The sequence below is a fragment of the Triticum dicoccoides genome, chromosome 1A, assembly GCF_002162155.2.
Source record: "Triticum dicoccoides isolate Atlit2015 ecotype Zavitan chromosome 1A, WEW_v2.0, whole genome shotgun sequence".
Taxonomy (NCBI): Eukaryota; Viridiplantae; Streptophyta; class Magnoliopsida; order Poales; family Poaceae; genus Triticum; species Triticum dicoccoides.
Window position 1 is genome coordinate 124907562 of NC_041380.1, and position 7143 is coordinate 124914704.

Sequence of the window (7143 nt, forward strand, 5' to 3'; positions counted from 1 at the left end):
GCTGTGAACTTTTTCTTTACAAACGGTTAACATTTTTCCAACATAATGAACGCTGAACATATATTAAATGCAAATTTAAATTTTTTATAATATAGGTTCATCAATTTTCTTAAGATATGATGAATATTTTACTTATGCGGGGTGTTTTTTTTGTAATTTATGGTGAACATTTTCTTAATACACGATGAGTTTCAAGAATATTATGGTGAATATTTTCTTAATACATGGTGAATTTTTTTAATTTTAGGAAATGCTCAGCGTGTATTAAAAACATATTTTGTAAAATCATTATTGCATTTGCAGAAACACGTTGTTTTTTTAATAAAAGTTGAACAGTTTTAATGCATTTCTAAAATTTATTATGATTAAAATTATTATTAATACATGTTCTGTGCCATGTTTCTAAAATATAATGCATTTAAAATCATATGTTAAACTTTTAATGCACTGAATGCAAGAATGATTAAGAAACCGAGGCAAAAAGTTTTGAAACTCATCCCGTATTAAGAAAATGTTCATCATAAATTATAAAAAGTTCGCCGCGCTTTATATAAAATGTTTATCACATGTTAAGAAAAAAATTCAACATATATTACAAAAATGTTCAATTTACAATTAAAATACTTTAACCAGATATTACCAAAAGTTCATTATATTTAAAAAATGATTACCGTTTGTAGAGAAAAGTTTATCATGCATTGGAAAATGTTCACTATAAGAAGAAAAAAGTGCTCAGGATACATTATAAAATGTTGGTGCGTATTTGAAAGCACAAGAGAAATGAGACGAATTGAAACCGGGGCGACGAACCAGCCCAGTACGTGCGCCAGTTAAGTGCGAAACGGAAAAACAATGCAGGCCTCGGTGGGCCGGCCCAGCGTTGTTTGCTTAGTATAAAGAAAGGAACGCCTGTATTTAAACCAATCATCCGCAGTGGCGTGCTGGTTAGCGCGCGACCCCCCGAAGTTCAGGTCGCGGGATTGAATTCCGCCAGCTCCTGATTTTTCTGTTGTTTTATTTATTGGTAGTTGATTAGTTGAATGGAAATTTTCAAACCAGTCCGATTCGGTGGTGGAAATTGCGAACGAAAATAAAGCCTTTTTCCGGAAATTTTTTGGTGCATTTATATGATTACATACAAATATAGGGGGTTTTTTGCAAAAAAACATGCCACATTGGCACCTGACGAGCGGGCCCCGCCGGTCAGATACACTGTCAATACACCTTTATACGCGGTTTAGACCTTTTTGCAACGGTTAGCCCCAGATTTGGTACTGACATGTAAAAATTATCAAAAGTGATACCAATTTGCATGTAATGCCCCAATTGTAGTACTTTCGTGCAATTAACTCATATTATTTTACCTATTAACAATTAAAAAATACAATATAGGCTGCAATGTCAACCAACAATGCATTATCCGTCTTTTTTTCATACTGGTACTGATTCAGATTGGGAATGAACACCTCCGGAAAATCAGGATTGGACATGAAATTGAAGATAAATTTGCTAGAGACACCCAACAAATAAGGACATGCATGACAAAAAATAAAAGAAGGACCTAATAAAGATGAGATGTCTGCTATAAAAGAAATAAAAAAGAAAATGCAGAGGAGATCCGATAAAGATAAGATGTTGCGCTATTCTCCTATATATAAAAAGAAGAAAAAAAAAGAGCATGCATGAAAAAAAAAGTAAAAAGGAGGCATGCATGACAAAAAAGAAAATTAAAACACAAGCTTGATAAGATATAAATAGTGATGAAACAGGGACCAATACCTATCACATGTATGGCAAAAAATAGTGATGAAATAGGGACGCAAGTACCTGCGTCCACAGGAGACCATACAAAAATGTTCCTTTCCAGACAAAAAAAAATCTCTTTTTATGATTATAATTTTTTTATCTTCTTACCTTTTTAACAACTCTTCCTATATTTAAGAAATACTAGATCACTGATGGCGCGCGTTGCCGCGCCCGTCTATTTGTACAATAAATATATAGCCCCATGAAACATATTAAATTTGGCAAAAACATAGATGCATATTAGTTAGTAATCAAGGAAAATATCACAGGTGCAAACTGGCTTTGGTATGACATTATATGAAACAAGATACACTTAATAAATATAGAGTATTGCCAAGACAAATAATAAGCACCAACACAAACAAACATGTAGTTGTTGACTTAAATTGTCATCGTAGATTTTATACATAGTGCATTAATGAAATCCTCAGACCCCCAAATGGAACACAATGCGCGACAACCAAGAAGAAAATAAGGTGAGCCTGATGCACCTGGCCATTTGCGAAAAGTGAGCATTAATTATACATGGACTGCCACATGTATACAATGGGGTAAATGCCTTCAATAAAAAGTGAGCATGTAAAATTCAAATCAGATGTTAATGTAATTGAAGCATTACATTTACTTGGAATGAGTTTTAGAATAGGCATTGTCAATACCTTCTGAAGCAAACTCCACAGATTTTGCATATGAAGAAAACAGATTTTAGATAAGCTTTGAGGAAAGGATTGTACTGTCAATATTGGCTAATGTAAGCAAACATCACATCTTACTACCAAAAATTGGAGGTATTATAAAGGTTAGATGAACATAAGGTTCAAAACCTATGAGAATAGCTTAGATTCACATATGAATCATCCAAGAAACAACCAAAAATGTTTCCGTGTATAGCTCAAAAATATTCCAAAGAATAGAAGAAATTCATTCAGAACCTCTTTAGTTCTTTAAATAATTGAGATGTACCGGTAAATATCTATTCTGGAGTTGCTCAACAAATCAAATAATTTAATTACTCATCCCTCTTCACTGCATAATTGCATTTATCACTCTCAATTACCAGAAGAAATGGAAGGTGCAACCATGGGAGGCTTTGATGAAACCTGAGAGATCAATAACAAGTAAGAATCATAAGCAAATAATTAATCTCATGATTAACAAACAAAGAAGGCCAACCATGAATCAATATCTCCTACCATGTATGCACCAGTAGATTCTCTGGCCAGTCATAAGCGAAAATTGTGACAGGAGAGAACTCAGGGCCCAAGCATAAGAGCTTGTGTGAATTTGTCCAATGATGTCCACTGCATCCATAGGCGGAGCGGGCTGGTCTTGTAGCTTGCTTTCACCATTGGTGGGTGGACGACCCTAGAGAGGCACCTCCGATAGGCTCTATCTCCTCGTGTCCACATGCAACATTCATGCCTTTGGTTGGCTACACCACAACCACCACATAATTTTAATTTTTTGGAACATAAAAATTGACAATGGTATGAAAAATAATAATTTCAAAAATTAAACTATAAAATCTGAATATCTAACTAAGTAAATTTCCAAGTATGTATTTTTTTCTTTCATGAACATTTTAACATATACGTGCCCAAGAAACACATCCATGGAGTTGAATAAAATAGTTAAGAATACATCCATTATGTCTTCAAACCAGTGGCAGCAAGCACATCACCAATGGAGTACACATACATTTCGTGACTTGGCCATTTGCTGCTGGAGATAAAAAAATATAGGATTCCTTCAGCCAATCGAGTAGAACCAGTCACCACTTCGCACACTAACACCACATGCATCAAATTAGGAAGAAACTATAGCAAAAGTTAGAACCCATAATTAACTGGGCGGAAGATGATAGGTACATAGGAAGAACGGTGAATCTGAGGCAAGAGAGAAGCTAACCAAGTTGAACTGAGCATGAATAATAACAATATCTAAGGCATTGATTCGGTATGTACATGTGGCCACCATGCCATATTTGCTTCAGTTATAACATGTATGTCATGGGTGATTTAGTTGATAAACATCAGCTACATGCCTACAATTGAAACCAAAACTTCTGTGTGCACAGTCACACCTTAATAGAAGGGTTCTGGAAACATAATACATAATCTGAACCACAAAACTATGTTCAGCCATAGTCATTCCGGTCAACCATCTTTACTTAAACATGCCGCTACTTCCATATATACAGTTGTTGTATTATGAACTAATCAAGGGCGACCAGCCGAGGTATATCTGCCTTAGGACATCCAACTCGTATATGTAATCACAAGCCTGTAGCAGCAAGTCACGACGAACTCAGTAAAAAAAGGGGAATCAAAAATTGGGGGTCGAAGTGTTCCTAAATTATTATTTTTACAGGGTAGAAGTGTTTCTAAATTCCATGGAGCAAGAATTAATGAAAATGGGTAGGTAGGAGGGAGGGGAGACAGGCATAGCTCATAAGATGGAGTGGTGACCTAAGCATCAACTATGGCTGTCAGAGACCTTCATGGAACAAGGAGCTCAGGAGGGGAGTGGGGAACAAACAGCGAGACAACACACAACAGAGAGTGTTTAGATGCGCGTGAACTGAAGTAAGAACACATATCAACATGGTAACGGACCTGCAATAATCGGCCGTCCGTGAGTTAGCGCATATCAATCACCGTTAAAGGCGTGTAGCAACGGCGACTTATTTTCTCAATATCCAGCAAGTGGACTCCAATCGAGAGGATATGATTCGCTGCAATCCTTGATACATCTCCTGAAGGCCCCTTTTTGCCATCTTCAAACTTGTTGTGCCCATCTTGTCCCTACGTTGTATAGCTCGGCCATCTAATCATGTACATTTACACAGATCTTGTTTACACACAAATGATCACAACTCGTTTCACCTGATACAACAGATCAAACGAAGCTATGATTGAACTTGTAATCGAGAAAAACATTTAGAACTACAATTAGATGCCTGATGCAACAGATCAAGCTAAAAAAACTTTTAGAACCACTCTGTAGTATTGACCTTGCAGTACAATCTATTTTGGATATCATAAAGCAAAAATACCTAAGTACTCTACATGATAGAGGCGTTCTCATCCTGTCATCCTGCTTTCTCCTCCTCACACATCTATGGTTGATGTAGGGCGTAAGTGCAGAGGATGATCTTGAACAGTAGCGTGCCCGATACACTTGTTGAATCGGCATGTATCCGGCAAGCGGACCAGTTGGATTACTCTACGTCGAGATCATGCAAGGTCGATGTTCCAGTTCCACAAGAACGAGATCAGGGGAGCCTTAATGCCTGCGTGATATGGAGCAATAGTTTGCAATTGGCAAGCCTCCTTCTTCTCCCAATTTTTGAAATAAGCGAACCCATCAAAAGTAGGGGATGCACGGAAGGGGGGGAGACACATACCTGTAGAGGATGGACCTAACATCGCTGGTGAGATTTTTTGCCTTGATCACGGGGACATCCGATGTCGCTATCGCCATGATCTCTTGTTTTGGATGCGAGATTTGGAGTTTGTAGTGATCTGGGCGGCTCGACCTCGACAGAGATGTGCTAATTGGCGACTCACTCCAGCGCCCAGCCCATGGTTGCCATTTTCCATCGTCTCTCTCTCTCTCTGTACGGCGGCGACCTCACCCGAGATTGGGAGGGAGGGGTGTGGCCGTGTGGGGGCATGGAGCGAGGTGGGATCTGGGTGGGATGCGCCGATGCGGTGCGGGGCGGGGAGGGAAGGGGAGTGGGGCTCGGAGGGACGGAGGCGGATAGAGCCGTATCGTGGCCGTCGGTTTGGCATCAGACGTCAACTTGCATCAATGATGAAGATACCTTCGATTTTGTTCTGAGAATAGCGTCCCACACAGGAGCCAGAGGTGCATCGCATGACCAGAAACGACCAGTCTATGTCATCGGACGGCCCAAATCGATGGATGCGTGAGGGCTGGAAAAGTGCTCGGTTATAATATTTCTAAATGCATGTGAAAAAAAGTGTTTAAGAGTAACCCTAAGTTGGTAATTCTTAAACTGAAAACTTCCATTGATGAACACATGTCTCCGTAGTGTGTTAATATGTCATCGTTTGTTTTTGTCGTTTTTCTTTACTCGCCCGTAACAACACCCCATTCCGAACATGACATGAATAAATGCATGATCACTTGCCAGTTTCTTTGTATGGATTAAATCTACATGCAAGCCGTGTTGAAATAGGACACCCGTACAATTTTAAATTGTGCTTTTATACGTTCAGATCATCTTTGTTTCGGCGGTAGCTACAAATTCTCAGATTACAGACCATTTTTTGTAAATTAAAAGCGTGTGGTATTTTTTCTCCCGTTGCAATGCACGAGCCATTTTGCTAGTATTTATATAAAGCAATTGAGTCCTTATATTTTTAAAAAGCAATTAGGCCCCTATAATTTCCTTAAAAAGTGACCAAGTCCTTGTAAAGAAAGGAAAAAAGCACCCGGGTCCCTGGGCCGATCCGGCTCGACCTCTCTCCTGCAACCGGTCGCTGTCCTCTCCCAAGAATCGCTGCCCACTCCCCTCCATCCCCTCCCCAGCTGGTGACCTGAGGAGGCCGAGCTCTAGGACATTGACTAGGGGTGTGCGGCCGGCTGCTCCCCATGGCGTGGCCAGCACCAGGGCCTCAGGCGGCTCACGTCCAGCAGCATGTGGTGGCTCCCCATTGGTGCGGCCACTAGCACGCGGCCTCAGACGGCGTGCAACGCGCAACAACTCCCTGCAGAGCCTCATACTCAGAAAGCGGGGGCAGCGAGTGGCCGGTGGGCACAATAGGTGGCAGCGACGAGCGACTACACCCAGGGGCGAGGAGTCGGGGATAGAAGCAGGTGGTGGCGCATGAGCACCAGCATGTGCAGCTCTGTGTGTGCTCTTTCCTTGGTCCTCTCTGTCTATAGCAGCCATCAAAGGTCGCCTAACTTGGGCAGGATGCTTGCCCGAGTTTGCCGGGGAAGGAGGAAGGAGGGCTGCCGCAGGCGGCATCGCTCTAGCAACCGGTCGGCCGGCCATGGTGGCGAGCGTGTGCGTCGAGCACGAGGTCCTCCATGGTTGGCGACGAGCGGCGGGAGGAAGAAAAAGAGATAGAGGAAGAAGAAGACGGGGTGAGTAGAAGAGATAACGGTGTTGACATTTTAAGCCAAGTCAGCTCTGACGAGTGGGCCATCCTTGTCATAGTCATGATCAATTTTAAAGCACTCGGTCATTTAGGGGTTTTGAAACAGCTGACCCTAAAGTTGGTAGTTATCAGCGAAAAATAAAAGCAGTAGTTTTTTGGAACCCTAGCCTGAACTATAGTAGTTTTATGCCATTTACTCAAAATA

The 7143-nt window shown here is 40.8% G+C and overlaps 1 long non-coding RNA gene across 1 annotated transcript; it reads right to left on the minus strand.

Moving 5' to 3' along the window:
* Positions 1-2620: 2620 nt before the first annotated feature.
* LOC119271686 lies at positions 2621-4625 on the minus strand. Its single transcript, XR_005134661.1, has 3 exons — positions 4422-4625; positions 3000-3238; positions 2621-2906 (listed from the first exon to the last, which is right to left on the minus strand). It is a non-coding gene; the product is annotated as an uncharacterized LOC119271686 (long non-coding RNA).
* Between the last annotated feature and the right edge of the window lie 2518 nt (positions 4626-7143).